This window comes from Rattus norvegicus, chromosome 7, assembly GCF_036323735.1.
Source record: "Rattus norvegicus strain BN/NHsdMcwi chromosome 7, GRCr8, whole genome shotgun sequence".
In the NCBI taxonomy this organism is placed as follows: domain Eukaryota; kingdom Metazoa; phylum Chordata; class Mammalia; order Rodentia; family Muridae; genus Rattus; species Rattus norvegicus.
Genome location: NC_086025.1, coordinates 130,083,080 through 130,103,308, shown reverse-complemented (window position 1 = coordinate 130,103,308; position 20,229 = coordinate 130,083,080). Strand labels below are relative to the sequence as shown.

Genomic DNA, 20,229 nt, shown 5'->3' with positions numbered 1-20,229 from the left:
TGATATGTTAATTCGGATATTATGTACATGCCTAATTTAAGCTATTAATTTACTAGTTTATATAATTCAGCGGTTTCAAGCTACAAATTTTTCTTAATGAGACTTCCAGGTAAGATGGGGAACTAGAAGCCTTTTCTTGTGGCCCAGTGAAGCAGCGTCAGGATGAGAAAACAAACTGTTCTCAGGGCGGTACGGGAGGAAGAGCCTCAGATCCCATGAAATGGGTACTAAATTAGCTGTCTGCAAAGACATGTAAGTGGTTTGTGTGTTATAAAAAGAAAAAGAAGTAAGGACCGTGTCTGGTGGAGGGCTCTGCGGGACCAAGTTGAGGCATCCCTCCCCCTAAGGTACCAGGCAGTGTAGTATAGAATAGAGTATATTTAGGGCCTCAGGAGGGAAGTTGAGGAGGTAGGAGAGAGAGAGAGAGAGAGAGAGAGAGAGAGCCCCCCCCCAGCCGGCCATAAGCATGTGGAGAGTGTGGGGGCGGGGGGCAAGGGGAACAGGGGAAGAGCGGGAAGAGGGTAAGGGAGCAAGAGCAAGAGGAGAAGAAAAGAGCAAGAACGAGAGGAGGTGGTGGAGCAGCCCCCTTTTACAGTGAGTCAGGCACACCTAACTGTTGCCAGGTAACTGTGGGGCGGAGCCTAGACGAAATGCCGACAAGTAGAGCCTTAAAAGACAAAAGTCAAAACAGTGTCAGCCACACAGTTAGCTACCCGGGAAGTGGGAGGCATGTGCCTGGTTTGGGAGTGGTCCTGGTGGAGCAGAAGTCACAACCAAAGGTGACTTTGGTGACAACAAACGGGACAGGCCCACAGCGCACAACTTTGTTGTGGTTTTACTAAGACAATGAATTTTTCCAGCGGGCCAGGCCAGCAGTGTAGAGGAGGTCCCTTGGCTCAGAAAGCTGTATATGGCTGGATACTATCTTGAAAAGGAGTCAGGGTCCTGAGCACAGGGAATAGTCATAAACCAGAAAATCCTGATTTCAACCCATGGGAGACAGTATGGAGACCGGGAAGCTGGACACTGCTTCAAAAGCTAAAAATGAGGTGGTGGGTGACTTAGCTCAGACAGTGATCACTACGGGAGGGGAAGTCTACTCCAGGTGTCTGGGGGCAGATTTCATTAACTAAGAGTGACTCTGGAGTTGGGTAGTCGGGAATTTGAAGTCAGCAGGTACATCAACCCCTGGAGCCAGCTGTCTGCCCCCAGGTTCACTGCTGACGCCTGGCACTCCAGTGAAACCACAGCCATATCCCTCCATCAGGGTTAGTACTGTACATTGGATTTTAAAAGAGCAAAGACGGGTCCGTCTGCACAGATCATCGTGTGGTGCTACGGTTGGTAGCCTCCTCCACTCCGTGCACACAAGGAGCGATCCCACAGCCAGACTGCTAGCCGCCCCATCGGGAGTCTCGGGCGGGGGGGGGGAGGGGGGTTAGGGGGTGAATCCTATGAAGCTAAGTGTGGCTGGCAGAGCATCCCTTCCTCAAGGAAAGGAAAGTTCAAAGTGAAGACATCAGAAATTGACCCAGTACAGGCTCAGCACTAGCAGAACTCATAGGACAGGCCGGAGCTCACAGATCACCTTTCACCCACTTACGTACACTAGGACATCTCCAGCTTTAAGACGCCGAGGGGCTGCACTTAGGCTTCACCCCTTTCCAGTTATTCATAGCCCCCTCGGTGTCCTCACCTCCCCCTTTCTATGCGTACAGTAGCATCTTTACTCTATCCTTCCAACTGTGGTTCTAGTTTTTAATTCCTGGCATACCTTTACCTGATAGTGCCACCATTTATCTATTTATCTATTTGCTATTTTTCTTTTCTGTTTTTACTACTCTTTTTTAAAAAAATATTTATTATATATAAGTACACTGTTGCTGTCTCCAGACACACCAGAAGAAGGCACTACAGATGGTTGTGAGCCACCATGTGGTTGCTGGGATTTGAACTCAGGACCTCTGGAAGAGCAGTCAGTGCTCTTAACCACCGAGTCACCTCTCCAGCCTTGTTTTTACTACTCTTTTGGCACCCTGTGTTTCTCCTTTTTTGCTGCCTGTTATAATTTTTATAATATTTTGATTTAAATGATCATCTCTAAGCCTTTATGCCTTGGCTTTTTAAAATTCCTTTGCGTGACTTGACAGGACTGGAATCACCCAGGAAGAGAGTTTGCAGGCACATCTGTGAAGAAGGGTTTACCTATGAGGTGACTTAACCTCTGGGCGCACCTGTAGGGAGAATTTTCCCCTCCAGGCACCCGTATGAGGCTTGACTTTAACTGCTGGGCACAGCTGTTGTTAGGGACAGTTTTAACCTCTGGACACACCTGTGAGGGATTCTTTTCTTTTCAACTTTTGGGAACACAGCTGTGAAGGATAATTGCCCCCCCTCAGGCACACCTGTGAGGACTTTCATTTTAACTTTTGGGTACACAGCTGTGAGGGATAATTCTCCCCTTCAGGTACACCTGTGAAGAATCTTTTTTTTTTTTTAAAAAAAAGACTTTTGGGAACACAGCTGTGAGGGATAATTGCCCCCCCTCAGGCACACCTGTGAGAGAACTGCTTTTTAAACTTCTGGGCCCAGCTGTGGGGGCTGTGTTAACCCCTGAGCACACCTGTGAAATGGGGTTACATTGGCTAGGTCCTTCCTTCTTTTCTTCCTGGAATTGCTTTTTGTGGTTTTGTTTGTTTGTTGGAAGTGTAACTAAGACAGAAAATTGGTTCAGAAAACCTGACCGTGCTCATGTGTTTTATAAAAAACAGGGTAAGTTTTGTAGGACACTGTATGGTATGGTAGGAGAGGGTACCTCAGCCAGTCCAGGCTGAGACATTCCTTTCCCAGAGGTACCAACTGGTCTGGTATATAACTGAGTTTATTTAGGGGCATGGGAAGGGGAGTTGAGAAGAGGGTGGGAGAGAGAGAGAGAGAGAGAGAGAGAGAGAGAGAGAGAGAAGGGCAGACAGGAACACATGGAGGGGGGGGAGGGAGAAGGGGAGGAAGGGATCAGGGAAAGCAAGGCAGTCAAAGAGTCAGAGAGAAAAGGAGCAAGAGAGCCAGGAGGAGACAAACAGTCCTATCTGGCCGTTGGGCAGAACGTAGAAGGAATGCCAACACTGTGGCCCTTAGGCCTTTGCAACTGATTTGAAGGAGGAATGACAGAGTTTGGAACTCTGGGGTAGAAAGTCCTTGATTCTGCCATCAGAGCTCAGTGGGCCGTTGGAGGAAGAGAATGTTCAGCCCTGATTGGCTCAGGACCCCAAGACCAAGTTTTCAGCACAAAGATCTGCCCCAGAGAGACACAAGGCGGGGCTAGGGGGTGGGGAGGTGGGGGATTAAGAGACAAAGGCAGGAGACAGAGGACTATGGTGAAGGGGAAGGAGAAGGGGCAGAGTGGGGAGGAAGGTGGGGATATTTGTTCCTGAGGTGGGCAAAGGACTGCCTTTCCTTGGCCCACAGGTAAATGATGGTTTATGTGGGTAAAGAGGGAAGGTGGACAGAGGGCCTGTGGGCAGAGGGGACTAAGAACTCCATCAGGAACTAAGGTTTTGGTCAAGAACCTAGTTTTGTTCTGCCGGTTGTCATGAGGAGTTGAATTTAAATGTCATAGATTAATTTCTTTGGCAGAAATTTCAAGATAGGAGACCATACTGCCTGGTGCAGAGGAAGCCATTATGAATGGTAATGAGACCAAGGATTTCAGGAAAGTATCCTGAGGGCAAAACTTCTCCTTTGGGGCTCCTTCCTGAGAGTCCACATTCATTTCAGAAGAGAAAAGCATAAACTGAAGGATTGCCATGTCTGAAAGCAACCACCTAGGAAAAGGTTTCCCCAGGTTAGCACTGTGGCCCCGAAGGGCTAGGCTACCTCTCAGCTGATAGCAGAATTTGGTAACATCACCCACATGCCACCAGTATTAAAGGCCTGGGAATGTGAGACTGAAGAGGTCATGGGGACCTTCTGCATTGTTTCAGAGAGCAGCCAGGACGAGGATTCCCTGAAGGGCTTCTGCAGGAAGCTGTGACTGTGAAGGTGAATTATAACCCAGACTCCTGGTGTTAGAGATGCTGGAACCTGGGAATGCCTACAGGGAAAACGGCAGGCCTGACAGGAAGGGAGGAAGTCGGGGAAGAAGGGGAAGGGAAAAGGGGGAAGGAGGAGAGGGGGAAGGGGGAAGGGCAAGGGGAGGGGAAATGGAGGGGAGAGGTGTTGGGACTACCTAAGCCTTTTGTATGAGAGAGAAAGCATAAGAGGTGTTCAGTAGCTTGAAGCAGAAACCACAGAACAATCGTACCTACTGGCCTTCTTCTTGGCTTGCTCATCTAACTTTCTTATACTTTCTTGCTCACTTGCCTGAGAATGACACCAACCACAGTGGGCTGGACCCTCCTACATCAATGGGCAAGCAAGAAAATGTCTTACAGACGTAGCTATGGGTCAATCTGATCTGGGTGGTTCTTCAGTTGAAGTTTTCTCTTCCCAGGTAACCCTAGGTTTGTGTTAGGTTCACAGCTGAAGATAACTAGATGAGAGGAAACTATTTGGGGAGAGGGCAGTAGGGACCAGGAAGAGGGAGAGATGAGTATGGGGGAAGGGCAGTGGGAACAGGAGACCACGAAGAACAAAGTATAATGATCTATCTGTATGTATGAAAAGGACTGAGTCGGGGCTGGGGATTTAGCTCAGTGGTAGAGCGCTTGCCTAGGAAGCGCAAGGCCCTTGGTTCGATCCCCAGCTCCGAAAAAAAGAACCAAAAAAAAAAAAAAAAAAAAAAAAAAAAAAAGAAAAGGACTGAGTCAAACCCAGTTCTTTGTATATTAGTCAAAATAAATAATCTTAAAATAAATCTTAAAAATTCTCTCAATGAAATGCCTTGCTTTTTTTTCTAGAAAGATTGTTTTTTTTCTTTTTTCTTTTTTTTTTTTTTCGGAGCTGGGGACCGAACCCAGGGCCTTGCGCTTGCTAGGCAAGCGCTCTACCACTGAGCTAAATCCCCAACCCCTTCTAGAAAGATTGTTAATGTTGTGTTTTCGTCTTCACTTATTTTAAATACTTAGTAACATCCCTGACACTTTGTTTTTAAGTACTAAATATTAAGGAATTTATTAAATTTCTTTCCACATCTGATTTCTAATTTTCATTTCATTTTGACTGGAGATCGAGTTTTCTGTCTCCCCATTAACTATAACTTCGCCAGTACCTTTCCAACCCCCTTGCCACATGATCTCCTCTGGAGAATGTCCCTTGTGTTCTTGGGGAGCTTTCTGCTGTTGTTGGGTGGTATTCTTTGTCTGTGTGCGTTAGGGGAGTTGATGGCTTCAGCTGTTGATGTGTGGTGGTGGCAGACATGGTCCTGGAGGAGCTGAAGAGTTCTATGTCTCTTTGCCTTGCTCCTTTTACTTCACTCACGTTGGTGTCTACTGTGAGGTGCAGAGACAGCCAAAGTTGTTGAGTATTCCAGATTGACCCTGTCACTATCTGCCACCTACTATGTATCATTATAGAGCCTCTCTCGGTCACCTCCAGTTACACTGTAACAAGCCCTTTCTCTGGTGTCAATGTAGCCACTGCACGTTCGTTACTCTTGCGTGCCCAGTGTAACTTTTCCCCATCTGTTTACTTTCATCTTGTTTCTATCTCTAAGTCTGAGCTGTGTGGGCCTGGTGTTCTTAAATACACTGTGACAATGTTTCCCTTTCTATTGTCTAACCCATTCACAATTATTATTGATGATAGTTGGATTTGTGTCTTTGTTTATACTAGTCTACCTAATCTTAAAAACAAACAAACAAACAAACATTTATTCTTCACCTTTTTTCTTTTCCAGTGAGCAAATATTATCTTGTAAAACATTTCACTTTTGTATTAGTGGTCTCTGGAACTCTAGATTCACTTATATATCCTGTCTTAGTTAGGGTTCCATTGCTGTGAAGAGATACCATGACCAAGGCAACTCTTTTAAAAGACAACATTTAATTGGGGTGGGCTTACAGTTTAATTATCAGTCCATCATCCTCAAGGCAGGAAATATGGTAGGCAGACATGGTGCTGGAGGAGCTGAAGAGTTCTACATCATGATCTGCAGGCAACAGGAAGAGACTGTCTATCATACTGGGCATAGCTGGAACATAGGACCTCAAATCCCGCCCCCGCACTTCCTCCGACAAGGCCACACCTACTGCAACAAGGGCACACCTCCAAATACTGCTACTCCCTATGGCCAAGCATGGAAATACATGAGCCTGTGGGGAACATACCTATCAAACCACACCACACTGTCTTATTAGAATCCACTTAAGAATAATACGAATTTAAGGAAATAGAAATTCACCTCCTATGTATCTCTGATGAACTTTCCATTTTGTCTTTCTTCTCTCCTTTCTCCTGTTTGATCCCTCAACAAATTATTTATTATTATTGTTACTGTGCATAAGTTTGTTTTTGTAGTAAACTCGGAGGATGAAGGACAATAGAAAGGCTTATAGAGTATATTCTATTAATCATATTTCTCAGTTCAAGTTCTCTTCATCCCTTACTGTGGGTCTGAGTTGCTGTCTGGGAAAATAATTTCATTCAGCTTTGCTCCCAACCACTTTCTTTGTGCTGTTTTGTCAAATATTATATTACTATATGTTTTAAATATACAGAATGTGTTTACACAGGATTATATAATACAGAGTAAACAGTATAATACATATTGTTACATACTACTGTCTTTTAGTCAGCTAAGAAAATACAAATATGCATTTATGCTGTCCTTTGGAAATGCATAATTAAACACAGTATCCAAGTGTAGAATGTGTCTAGGGTGGGGGCTTGCATTGAAATTTTAGTGTTTGGGACAATGATTACTCACATTTAATCCCTTGGCAATGTCTTTCTTCCACTTTTGCTTTTGAAAGCTGCTTTGTCTGAACATAAAATTCTGGTTGTAATTTTTGTCCTGTGAGAACCCTGTGTGCATTGCTGGCTCCCAGTATGCGTTGTTGTGGGTATAAACAGCAGGTTCCTTGCCCCGCCTCCTTTTCACGCTTTTAGGATTCTTTTCTAAACCATGATGTATCTGTGTATGTTCCTGCACTAATCCTAGCATCTCAGAGCTAAGGGGCTTGGCTTTTACCAATATTTTGAAGTTGTCAGTCATAACTCCTTCAGGTATTTCTCTTCTTCTCTGTCTTTGGCATTTGGTTACACATATACATGTGTGTTTAGTGGTGTCCCTCATGTCTCTGAGATTCTGGTCATCTTTCCTTTCCTCCCATTCCCCAACGTTATCCCATGGTATCTTCATCATCATACCGTATGATCTTTACCCATCCATGATCAGGTTTACAATTCTTTACTTGGCCTGTTTGATAGGATTGTTGAAACTATTGACTTTTTCATTCCTGTTCTCGTACCCTCTGCCTTCAAATTCCCAGGCAGTTTCTTTCAAAAATTTTCATTTTTCCATTTATATTTTTGGTTGTGAGCCTAGCCTTTAATGGCTGAGCCATCTCTCCAGCCCTATTTTTCCATTTATAATTTCTCTTTCATGAGCCTCTTTCTGTGTTTCTTCATTTGTCTTAATCAGGAGTCTGGGAAGGGATTGTTTCTGCTTTTCCTTAAAACTTTTCGTTTCCTCTAGTCCTTTGGATGCCGCATGTGGAACTGTGGCTGAGAACGGTTCTCTCTTCTTCTCGTGTATTTCTCATACTTTGTCTTTGCAGAGCTCAGAACTTATTTCTACAAAAGCTGGAGATTAAAGGTGGCTGCTTAAGACAGTAGCACGGCTGCAACAAATTCGAATCGCCTGCGTAGCGGGTCTTGAAGAGGCATCCTGATTGCCTTGAGTGGATGTGGGGAGACACCTGGATTGTGGGCGGTATCTTCTGATAGTGTGGGTAAAAGGGGTGTGGAAGAAAGATCATCTCTCCTTTGGCTTCTTGAACTTCCCTCTTGCCGCCTGTCAGTCTGCCCCTTTCCTGCTGGGCTCACTGACAGCCTTGTGGACTGAGCAACTTCGGCCCCCAGCCCGGTTGTCAGCCAGCCTCCCTCTACCCAGAGGCAGCCATGATGGAGCTACCTGGCTGCTGTGGAACCCAGCCTCAGGGATTGAATATCTTACCAGGTTCTTGGCTCTCAGGTCTGATTCTGCTGCTGTTACTGTGTTAGAGCTGGTGTAATCAATTTTTAAATTCGTACGAAGTCTATTAAATATTGTTAAATATAAATGTATGAAATTATATCTATCCATCCCACTAGTTCCGTCCCGCTAGAGAGCGCACACTAATCCACAGTGCGCTCCCCTTTCCCTGGCTTACCTTTCCCATTGCTTCCTCGTTTGTGTACTGACTTGGGTGGAACTTTTGGGTGCATTCGATGTTCTCTGGCAACAAATTAGAATCGCCTGTGCAGACGGTCTTACTTGAAGAAGCATCCTGATTGCCTTGATTGGATGGATGTAGGGAGACCTGCCTGGACTACCTTCTGATAGTCCGTGCAGTGGAAGCTCTGACTCATTTCTACAGAAACCATGTTGGGTATATGGCCACCACGTTGATCACACATCCACCCCGGGATGGCATGGTTTTCCCAGAGCTCTCTTTGTTTCCCCATCACACCCAGGTGTGACCGGTTAGACTTCACTAAGGTCTGGCTGGAGGTTCATGTATGACAATGCCCAGAGCATACACGGTTGCACAAGTTCAAGTTGTATTCAGGAGGGGAGACTTTGAAGTCAACCATTGAGGTTGACTTAACCAGGGAGGCTCTGTCCTAGTTATCCAGTTCCCTTAGGAAACCAGAAGGCCTGTAGTTTAACGTGTTGCTTTCACGAATCTATCTCTCTGCCTCATCTTAGCCACATAAGCCCAAACTCCCACTGCTCCTGAAAGTACTGGGAGTCAAACTTCTCGAAGTGACTTCTGGAGATTTTTACATTCTTATCTTATGTAAAGGATGTTTTGCCTACCTGTGTGGAAGTGCATTGTGTGCCTACTGCCTATAGAGGGAGAAGAGGGCACTGGATCACCAGGAACTGAAGTTACAGACCGCGTGACCATCAGGTAAGGGCTGGGAACTGAATCTAACCTTCCACAGGGGCTGCCCCGAGAGCGTGGCGGGTCTTCAATAACCCAGTGGTCCAAAGACATCTCCAAATCTAAACTAAAGCTGCGGCCACAGCTTAATTGCCATGGACGGTCAACACGCACTTGCTACCACATGGTTAAAAAGAGGAGAATCCTCGTGGTTGACCGGTGGACAAGTTGATTGGTTGATGCTCTATAAGGCCAAAGTGAATCGTCCCTCTTGAATACATTTGTAGGCAGAATAAATGGGAGGTTTTATTTTAGACGACTAAACTTGGTAGCCACAGAAAGCAGGAATACTTAGGAGACTCATTCACTAGACGCCCTGCACGACTCTTCACGAGTCACATCTCCTTATCTCTTCCCTCTTTGCCCTCCTTCCTTCCTTCATCTGAAGAGTAGCTGCACAGAGGAGGAGCTCAGAAGGAGTCGGAGGATGAAGACGATATGGTACCGCCATATCGACCACTCGTCGTGGGTGGCAGCCAAGTGGTTTGCCTTTCTCCGGAATGGCAGAGATGGGTAAATACTGGTCATTATCAAGATTATAACCTCTTTGGCTAAAGAGCAACCAAGAAAGGAAAAATCTTCTCTTGCCCCCCACAAAGAAACCCCACCCACATAGGAAAACAAGATCATAGTTTGACCTCTTGTTTGGCAACAACTTCCAGTGGCCTCTAAGAGCACAGTACTTAGGACCCATAAAGTCACACCTGCTGAGGAGCGGTTGGTTGGACCCTCACAGACCTTAGTTTCCTCACCTGTGAATGATGGGCTTAGCCCGAATCGTTTTCATGCTTCCTGTACCAGCGTGTACACTTTTTGAAAAAAAGCACAATCCGTCCATCCAGCACCATTAGCTCCATTACTAGCTAGAATTAAGTGAGCATCTGCAGGCTATGTGCTGAGATTAAAAGGATAAATGAGATGCGGTCTCTTAATGAGCTCATAGTTATTGGTGATACATATGTAAGTAACTGTGATGGTTTAATAAATGCTATTAAATATTCACAGAATTAATTGTAGTTATGGTCCAGTTGTGTGCTCCCAGGAACAGTGTCATACAACAGGAGCCAGCCCCTGAGAGAGCTCACTTTATCACAAAGCCATTCCCCTGATAGTCTGCTAACTATACCTGTCACGGTGAATTAATCCACCCATCACACAGCCCTCCTCTGAGAGTCTCCTCTCTCAGTATATACGGCTCTGCTGGGTACCAGATTTCCAGCACGTGAAATCTGGGGGACACACATGAGCCTTCACTCTAAGCAAAGGGCCACCGGTCTTGCTCTTGCTAATTATGGACTTCTGCCATCTGAAGGGAGCCTTTCTTCCTTCCACAGAAAGCTCCTCCCCGGGCTTCACAGACGTGCTCTGTAAGTAGTTATTTGTCTTCACAACTGCTTTGAAACCGTTCCCAACCCACACCGTATCTTGGATGACAGTGCACAGACGTTGAACATCTGAAACGTGCTGCATACCAGGCCAGAACCTGCCTTTCCCAGGCAGTCCAACTGGTCTTAGCCAGAAAGTGCAAAGCTGCCTCTTCTAAGCAGGTCAGCTGGTCTGCATCTCTTCTAGGCAGCTTGTCTAGTCTGAGAGTGTCTCAGAGAAGTCTACTGCTTATAGGCTTGGGAGGGAGGGCTCTATAGTGTATCTGGTCAGTTTCAGGGACTTCCTAAAACCATTGAGATGCTTATGTCCTGATCTTTTTTTTTTTTTTTTTTTTTTTTGGTTCTTTTTTTCGGAGCTGGGGACCGAACCCAGGGCCTTGCGCTTCCTAGGCAAGCGCTCTACCACTGAGCTAAATCCCCAACCCTTATGTCCTGATCTTGAGTAGTTTCCCTGTAGGATGGACTCCCCCCCCCCACACACACACTCACACATACACACACACACATACACACACATATACATATACTCACATATACATATACTTAGAACATCCTATTGCTTCACCGCTCCTTTAATATTCTGCATCTTGAGCTTTCTTCCAAAATAGAAAGTTTTAATCTCAGAGGAAGTTTCTATGCAACAGCTCCATTTTGCTACAGGACACCCTCTGTCGTGCTATGCCTTATCAGGACGACCCTCACTAGTAGTCAATACTGTTGGACTTCCTGAACTTCCAGAGCTATGAGCTAAATAAACATTTTTTTAATCCAGTCTGTGGGATTTAGTCTTAGCGACAGAAAATGGACTAAGATACCGAGTACTGATTACATGCCAGCTACCATTTTATTGTATGTTAGGTATTTTTAAATTCTATAGCTACCATTTTATTGTATGTTAGGTATTTTTAAATTCTATAGAGTGACACACACCGTGGGCAGAAAATATTCCTTTGGCTGGAAACCAAAGTTCATGCTGTTCTGCTGAAGTATGATTGGAAAGAGGCAGGTACCCTGTCTTAGAGGAGCCACCTTAGTGGGTGGCTGAGAAAGACAGCTTGAGGATTCCATGGTGTTGAGGCATGTTAGCACACGAGGATGGGTATTTAATTACACATTATCAATAGGACAAAATTCCAAATGTCCTCTTAGTACAAAATGTCCTGGAAGAAACAGTCTAAACCATGATATTTGACTCCAAGGCCTTTTTTTAAAAAAAAAGATTTATTTACTTTATGTATAGGAGTACACTGTAGCTGTCTTCAGACACAGCAGAAGAGGGCATCAGACCCCATCCCAGATGGTTGTGAGCCACCATGTGGTTGCTGGGAATTGAACTCAGAACCTTTGGAAGAACAGTCGGTGCTGTTAACCACTGAACCATCTCTCCAGCCCTGACTTCAGGGCCTCAAGAATGAGAACCATTGCTCCTTGGAAGCTATCCTAAAAGTCTTCAGGAACTAAAATATAATGCTCTCCTGTTCTCCATAGTGTGAAAGGCTAGCCCAGGATGGACTCAATAGTTAAAAAGCTGGGCTGGGATCTTATAGCTGTGTGCTCAGTCCTAGCCCTTTTCTCTCTTTTACACCAATAATTCTTTGTCTTTCCCTTGCATGGAAAGCATTTGTGACAGGAGAGGGGCTGGGTACCGGGAAGCAGGGTGGAGGGAGAAACAAGGAGCAGAAAGGTCTGTCCTTCCTAATACTACAGCAGCCTTCCAGGTCATGGCTACTCGGGAGGAAACTTGAAAATTCCTGCACATCAGACTCTGGGTGTGGGAAGATGCTCATTATTTCCCAATATTTGATTTACTGTGCTAAATGAGAAGCCAGAATATAGAAGAGAAACTTTAATGACCGCAACTGGTCTGCTGGTGTTTTGGGGACATTCTGGATGCCCCTTTAGACGTGCTCAAAGTAATCGAAAGTGCTTTAAAAGTGAAGAGAGTTCCTTGTGCAGGTAGGTTGGAAAATTTGCATACATATGTTTATAAGTAAAATTATACTGTTATGTCTTTCTATACCCTATAAAACCACCGACCATTTTAATTTAAGCTTAGATACAGGCAAAACTTTAACGAGGCAATACGGAGTTTTAAGTGGCATTTAAACATTTAAAATGCTTTTATTGTGATTCATTCGACAAGGTGCTAAACAACCCTCTTGTTTTCATGAAGCATCGAGGTTGTTCTAATGAAGTCCACTTGGCCGTTTGACGTCTCCCACATTATCAGGTCTCTCCCATTTGTCATTGAAGTAGGCAAAAGCGATGCACACTAATTTCATTGACTGCATGACACGGCCGTTCTCGGAAAGGGAAAATGGAAATGAGCACTTTTCTTGCAACTAATCAGGGTTCTGTTTCCTTCAAGGTCATTTCCTCGTTGGGCTGACGTCATGAGAGGCGATCTTCCCTGCAGAGCTCAGGTCATGACTTGCGCCAGCAGCAGCAGCAGCTGGACGGCTGGACGCCATGGCTCCCACCCCACTCCAACAGGCTTTCTCTCCACTCAAGGCCATCTCTTGAAGCTGCCAAAAAACAGGGCCACTTCGGTCTAGGTGAACCCTACATTCGGGGATCCCTCCTTGAGTATTCTCAGAGTTGACTGTGGGTTGCTTTCTTCACGGTTTTCTTCATTCTAAATCCTTTCCCTGTAGCTTGCCCTGGACCCAAGTATTCTTGGAGGCACCAGCATCCTCCCCTCAACCCCCGCTCCCAATGCCATGATCAAAGGGCCATATGTTGAAACACACTGTTACAGCATTCCTCCAACTGTCTCACTCCACCCATTAGAACTTCTGAGCTCATCCCAGAGGCATGACCCATAAGTCATACCCCACGCTAGAACCTGCGGCTCACCCGTAACATAGCACACTATCGCCAGACCCTTCTGGTTCAGCGTCTGCCCCCACCCTAACTCTCCTTCCCCTCAAATTTACTTTCTCAGGGGTGAGCCTGGTTTAGATACTCCTATTCTTAGCATGAACAGGAGCTACATAGGCGCCTGTTACAGTCCGTATGTTGCTGGGGGCTCACTCTACAGACCTTAATTCCTTAGGCCTAGGGCAAGAGTAAAGAATTTCCTATGCTCACATTCAGTCAGGGAGGGCGCCTGCTTTACAGAACTGTGACTCTTTAGGCTAGTTGGCCCCAGGATGCTGAGTGAAATCTGTGGACCTGGTCCCGGGAGGCTCTGCGATAGCTTAGAGAGAAACTGAAGGATTTCTCAGCACTCATAAACAGGAATGAACCTTGAACACCAAGAGCTCGGTTAAGCCTTGGTCATTCACTGTCACTGTGAGGGGCTTTGGGGAGGTCAGAATGGGGCCTCCCAAACAGGCCCCTGGCAATAGGAGAATTTCGAGAGGTAAAGATGCATTTTCTAAATTTGATGACACTTCAGGGCAGCAGCTCTTGACATTCCTAGTGCTGCAACCCTTTCATACAGTTCCTCGTGTTGGCGCTGCTTTTACAAATCATGATGCAAACATCTGACATGCAGGATACTGATATGCCACCCCTATCAAAGGGTTGTTTGGCTCGCAAAGGCATCGTGACCTACAGGTTGAGAACAGCTGCCTTGGTTTGCTGGCTGGCGGTGTGGTGGTGTTGTAACTAAACTACAGGCTCGAAGGCCACAGTTCAAACTGTTAGTCGAGCAGTTCCTTCGGGATGGAGTCCTGGGGTCTTATTTCACCGAGCATCCAGATGATTGAGGCCGTCCTCTGTTTGCCCTGTCAGTGGTTGGAGAGCATAGAGTTTTGTACATTTCTTCCCCCACTGTTTGAAATTCCATAGAGATCCATTCATTGTGTGGTCTATAAAGTGATCTTATTTTGCTGTTGAAAAGTATAGGCTTTCCTGAGAAAGCAGTCTCTTCCCAATGTCAGACAACATCGGTTACAGCGACTGTGCTTCCGAGAAGGCTGTGTTAGGTGTGTTCAGAAATATTCTCCATGAGGCGTCCCTTCATGTCTACTCTTTAACCTGGGCCTCTCAGCCGTCTCTCTGCATAGCACACTTTGTTTCACCCCTCTCTACCACACTGCAAGTGCTTTAAAACAATGATGCCTTACTTGTTTCTGTCTTAGACGGTCCCAAAATTGTCACTTAACCAACAATAGGACCTTGATCTGTTCTCCGCTGAATGTCAGTGGGTCTCATGCCTTGCCCCTCAGCGGGTTCTCTACGGAGAGGGATGAGAATGTGGGAACATGGGAACACCATCCTCTATGGGGCGAGAGAAAGCTAAAGACACACCACACAGGTATCTGCCTGGCCATGTTGTTTCCACACTAGGGTCTACCCTGTGCTGGCAGAGCCTCTTTTCCGTCGGGAGAGTTTGTAGGCCACCATGATATGTCTTTTCAGAGCTTGCTCCATAGGAGATCAGGAAAAGAAATCTTGATGGGTTTTGGGATTGGTGGTTCTTTAGGGCTGCCTGTCCTAAATATTCACTCTACCTAAAGAAAGGTGGATTTGTGATAAAAACAAGAGAGGGGCGGCTTTGTTTGGGGCTAGAGATTCCACACCTGGGCAGCATGAAGCAGGACATTTATTTTCCCGTTTGAGTAGAATAATCCCTCTCCTCCCTCCTTCTCTGCCCCGCAACACAAGGGTCTCTGCAAATGCCAGAACCAGCAGGGTAAGGATCCTCATGAGGCAAGAAAGAAACTACCTCAAGGAGACCCAGTAGCCAGCTCAAATTTCTACAGCAGCAGCCCCCAACCTGTGGGTTGAGACCCTATGGGGGTTGAATGACCCTATCACAGGGGCTTGCTTAAGACGGCCGGAAAACACAGATGTTTACGTTATGATTCATAACAGTAGCAAAAGTACAGTTACAAAGTAGCAATGAAAATAATTTTATGATTGGGAGTCACCACAACATGAGGAACCACGTTAAAGGGCTGTAGCATTAGGAAAATTGAGAACCATTGCTCTAGAGTCTGACACTGGGGAACCTATTTCAGCATTTTAAAGTATAGTACAGCTTGGGGAGTAAGTTTCTTGGTTTCATGAGGAGGCATCATTTCAAAACTCTTCTCAAAGTGCTTGTCGCTTCTTACGTGGAGATGTGCAGATGGGCTCTGAAGATAGACTTACTTCATCGTAAGGGCCTAGGGGAGGATCCAGTGTGGTCATCTAGCTGTGGGAGCTGGGGGAGCCAGGTATGACCTGGCCCTACAGATAGCAGAGATTGCCCAGGTGACTGGCTCCCTCCATCACTAGCCTCAGGGCAGAAAACAGGTTATACATCTTTTTTTTCCCAGTCAGCCCTGCATGTGTTCAACATTCCTGGTCTCCCTGGCGCTATCTGTGATCAAGCCTTTGTGCTCCCAGCATTCCTTCATTCCCTCCCTCTGTCCCCTAGTGTGCAATGCCTGTGTTGGCCAGAGGTCAATCTCAGGAGTGTTTCTCAATCGCACCCTACCTTATTTTTTGAGGTAGTGTTTCCTGTTCAATATGGAGCTTACGGATGTGGTTGTACTGGCTGACCAGCAAACCCCAGGCTTCCCCTGTCTTGTCGCCTGCCCTACCTTGGGATTTCAAGCAATGCCTGGTGCTTTGTGTGGGTGTTCAGGATGAGACAAACACTTTCCTGACTGCGCCATCTTCCCCGGCCCGGAATAAACTTTCTCGCCTTATAAGAGTGAATAGGATGGTGACTTGGTACGCTGGGATCAGAACAGGTCATTTAAGCTAGAAGTTAGGACGGAGTCCCAACATCACACTTTGTTCAGTGTACTTCTCTACCAAACAGCAGCCAAAGAGCGGGGTCCTGTATCATCAGACCATCTCAAAGGGAGAGCCTGGGAGGCAGAGAGAGGAGTTTATGGAGAGAAGGAAGACACAAACTGAGGAGGATGCTTGGGGTTCTAATCAGATACCAAATGTCGGACATCTTGACATCTTGACTCACTGACCCATTCCTTTGAATAGGAATGGTCAAGTTTGGGGTTGGGGATTTAGCTCAGTGGTAGAGCACTTGCCTAGCAAGCGCAAGGCCCTGGGTTCAGTCCCCAGCTCCGGGAAAAAAAAAAAAAAGGAATGGTCAAGTTTACCTAATAGGTACCCCCACCCCCACCCCAATCCTTACGAATTTAACGGGTGGCATGAAAACTGGTTTCATTACGGGCTTCAGGCAGGGCCACAGGCTGAGTGAGATATGACTTTGTCCTTTACTCATTAAATATTGCAGAATCTTGCAACACATCTTTCCTAGCATACGGGCGTGCTGCAATACGTCAATACAGGATTCAGGACAGATGTGGGCCTGACTGTAAGTCGTAGCTTCAAATCGACCCTCTCGTGTTTTTCTGCTGGTTGGAGGTTTAAAGGAATGTCCCTCGGCTTCGCACTCCACATACCCTTCTCAAAACTGGGATACCTGAGGTCTCCACATAGACCAAGTTCAGTCAGGTTCTCTCCAGGTAGGCTTTTTATGGCCCCCCAAACCTCCCCTGAACTCCTTGTGGTATGTTGAGGTACAAAGTTCTCCTTTCCCTCATTTTTCACATCAATAGAAGATTCTCTATCAGAAAGAATCCTCCTGCCTCCCCCCCCCCCAATACAGACACAAGTGAAGTCATTTCCCCTCAGACGGCAAAGAGAAAGACCTGACAGTGAAAGATGATGCTCAGAGTGAGTGACGAGGCCACCCAGGCAGCCTGGCAGGAAGGCAGAAATGAAACCAGAGTCCCTCTTTTATCCTCTTTGGAAACATGCGCTTGCTAGGCTCTGGGGAGAGTGAGAAGAGGGCACCTGAACAGGAGCAATGTTCTTCCTGCTCCAGAGGGGCAGGCTGAGTGCTCCCACCCTCTCAGGAACACTCTCCAGACGGAGCTACCTCTCACAGGCGTATGAGCAAGCCTGTGCTACAGCTAGGTGAGCAAGTCAAACAGTCCCACCCCATCTGCCATTTTTCTCCCGGGGCAGAGTTTTCCTCCCATGTGGGTGTGGTTGTGACCCTTTATGCACGACTGAATCACTCTTTGACAACAATACTTTCTCCTACCGAATTACGGTCTCCTCAAGGACAGGGCCGTGCCTGTCCACTGGGAGGTACCCAGTCAAAGTCTGTCAGACAGTATGGTTTGGGGAGGTAGGGGGGTCATGACACACACATCTGGGGCTGTCTATAGGCAGACGGAGTCTAGAAGAGAATGACCCCCTCGAGGGGAAGGCAGCACATAAAGGCGTGACCTACTCATGGGGTTCCTGTGTGCAGTCCCGTGAGCCCTCATTTTAGTTGGCTTATTTCTGGCCAAGAACATTCTTCTCAGATGTCCCACTCCCTGGGCTTGCAGAATGCACAGCCACGAGTTTATGGGCTCTTGAAGGCTGGCCTGGGAGAATGGCAATGAAAGACCAGGGCTAGCCTTGTGCTGTCCTTTCCCCTAACAGCTTCATCAGTGGTGGGGCTGAAAGGACACTGGCCTCATGGCCTCCCAGGAAACAGAATAGGGAATCCTGGCGAGTGAGCGGCAGTTGCTTGGAGGGGTACAGAGGTACTTCTTCAAGTTTTGTGTAGGCTAAGCAACTTGCCCCTTCCTACTGAAGTAGTAAAAGCCCCCAAAACCACCCTTCCCCCACGTACAACCAGTACAACCACATCCTTAAGCTCCATATTGAACAGGAACCACGGCAGCACCAACACAGAATTCAGGCTTGAACGGTGAGAAATGAGGGGAAGTCGACAGGTAGAGCCCATAGCAAGGGTTTCCAGGAAGAGGTTCAAGTGTTCAAGACCCAGTGTTCAAGAAACACTGAGCTGTGGAAAGCCACCGGCCTTGGGAAGCTTGACTTTAGAATACTAGCAGTTAGGACTCCTGTGGTGGATGCCCTGAGGGTCAGAGCTAGAAAGGAGAGCGGAGGTCTTGGTGTTTGACTGGTTGTCGGCCTGTAGAGTGGCTTATAAACTTTTGAGTGGAGACTTTTTAGCTGTCGAAGCTTTACAGAGTGTGAGGAGACCCTAGCTGCTTCTTCCTCCTCTCCCTCCAACAGCCACAGTTTCTTTTCCTCCATTGATAGATAAGCTTGTGAGGCTGCCTGAAAAGAGTATATTCCAGGCAAATTGTATTAACAATTGTCTGTCTGTTTTTCCGGAAAAATCTAGTCTCTAGAATTTAACTACTTTGTCCCCGTGGGCTGACCCTAAAATTAGGGTAGAGGGTGTCTTCTCCAGAGCCAGAGAAGGATCTCACACTAAACCAAAATGTGCGTCAGAGTGTGGTCCTGCAAGGACCTTCATATGACTTGTCACCAGGCCTCCTGACCCTTCAAACACTGGTTTCCATGACCCCGGAGGAACCAGGTCACTGCTACATAGCCTTTCATGGTCAACTTTTCATAGTGGAGAGACCAGAAGGCTTTTCAGTTGCCTGTCGCTTCTCCACATTACTCTGAGAACCTTCTAGAACTCTGTTGAAATACAGCCACCACAAAAGATGACGGGTTGCACTAAATCAGAATGCTAATGCTTTATAGATGAAATTAGCACTGTTTTCCCGCAGCCCACAACCAGATTCATATTTACAGCATATAGAAATAAATAACGCAGTTTCCTATTATACCAAGCAATAGACCATAGTTTTTGATTTTTTTTTTTTTTGGTACTAGCTAAGTTACAGATGTCAAGAACTGATTAAATAAAGAGTTCATTTACAAGTTGGCTGAAGAGATGACTGTTTAAGAGCACTTGCTGCTCTTGCAGAGGACCTGAGTTCGATTCCCAGCACCCATGTGGTGGCTCACAACTTCCTGTAATTGCAGTTCCAGGGGATCCGACACCTTCTTCTGACTTGAGAGCACCAGGCATGCCCACGCTAGGCGAATGTGTAGGCAGAATACCCATACGCGTAAGCTAAACAATTTTTAAAAATAAAAATGAAAACAAAAGAAAGATGGACGATAGAACTTTTGTTTTTTAAAAGTCGGGCTCTTATACAGGAAAGTACGTTGGTCATGAGTTGCAGGCACGGAGGAGTTATTTACCTCCAGCCGTTCTCTCCCCACTGATGTTCTATTTACACGCCTGCCTTGGTTTCTCCTGTGTCTCAGGTTAGGCACTGAGAGATAGAAATCTACTTCCTTCTGCCCTGAATCCTCTTTTTTTTTTTTTTTTTTTTTTTGGTTCTTTTTTTCGGAGCTGGGGACCGAACCCAGGGCCTTGCGCTTCCTAGGTAAGCGCTCTACCACTGAGCTAAATCCCCAGCCCCTGCCCTGAATCCTCTTATGGTAGTCCAGCCACTCTGACCTGTAAGTGGCTTATTGCACGACCCTCACTTTAGTGAAGAAAAGACATAAATAAAACCCAATTTCAACAAACTGGAGGGGACTTTAAAATGATTCTGCTATATTCTAACTCCACAAAATATGAACAGGAATTCTTGCCAGGAGAAGCCAAAAATACATTTGACCAGGATTGCTAACCTACTCTCAGGAAACTAAATATTTCCTATATATTGTGCTTTGGGGGTGGGGTTACAAAAATCATGCTGTTCGTATACTGTTCTACTCTGCTTTTGAACTGTTTTGTATGGTGTGTGTGTGTGTGTGTGTGTGTGTGTACACGTGTGTGTAAGAGAGAGACAGAGACGGTGAAAGACAAAGAGACAGTGGCAGAGATACTGAGAGACACAGAGACAGACAGACAGACAGACAGACAGGCAGACAGAAACGGAGGGCCAATGGAGTGTTTTGAGTGTTCCTTATTAGCATGCAGACATTTGCGTTGTTAATTTGTTACATTGTTTGAA

At 46.2% G+C, this 20,229-nt stretch overlaps 1 long non-coding RNA gene across 1 annotated transcript; it reads left to right on the top strand.

Annotated features, from left to right (window-relative positions):
* The first annotated feature begins 8,036 nt into the window (after positions 1-8,036).
* Positions 8,037-10,497, top strand: LOC120093723 (uncharacterized). Its single transcript, XR_005487382.2, has 3 exons — positions 8,037-8,528; positions 8,946-9,053; positions 9,480-10,497. It is a non-coding gene; the product is annotated as an uncharacterized LOC120093723 (long non-coding RNA).
* Positions 10,498-20,229: the final 9,732 nt, after the last annotated feature.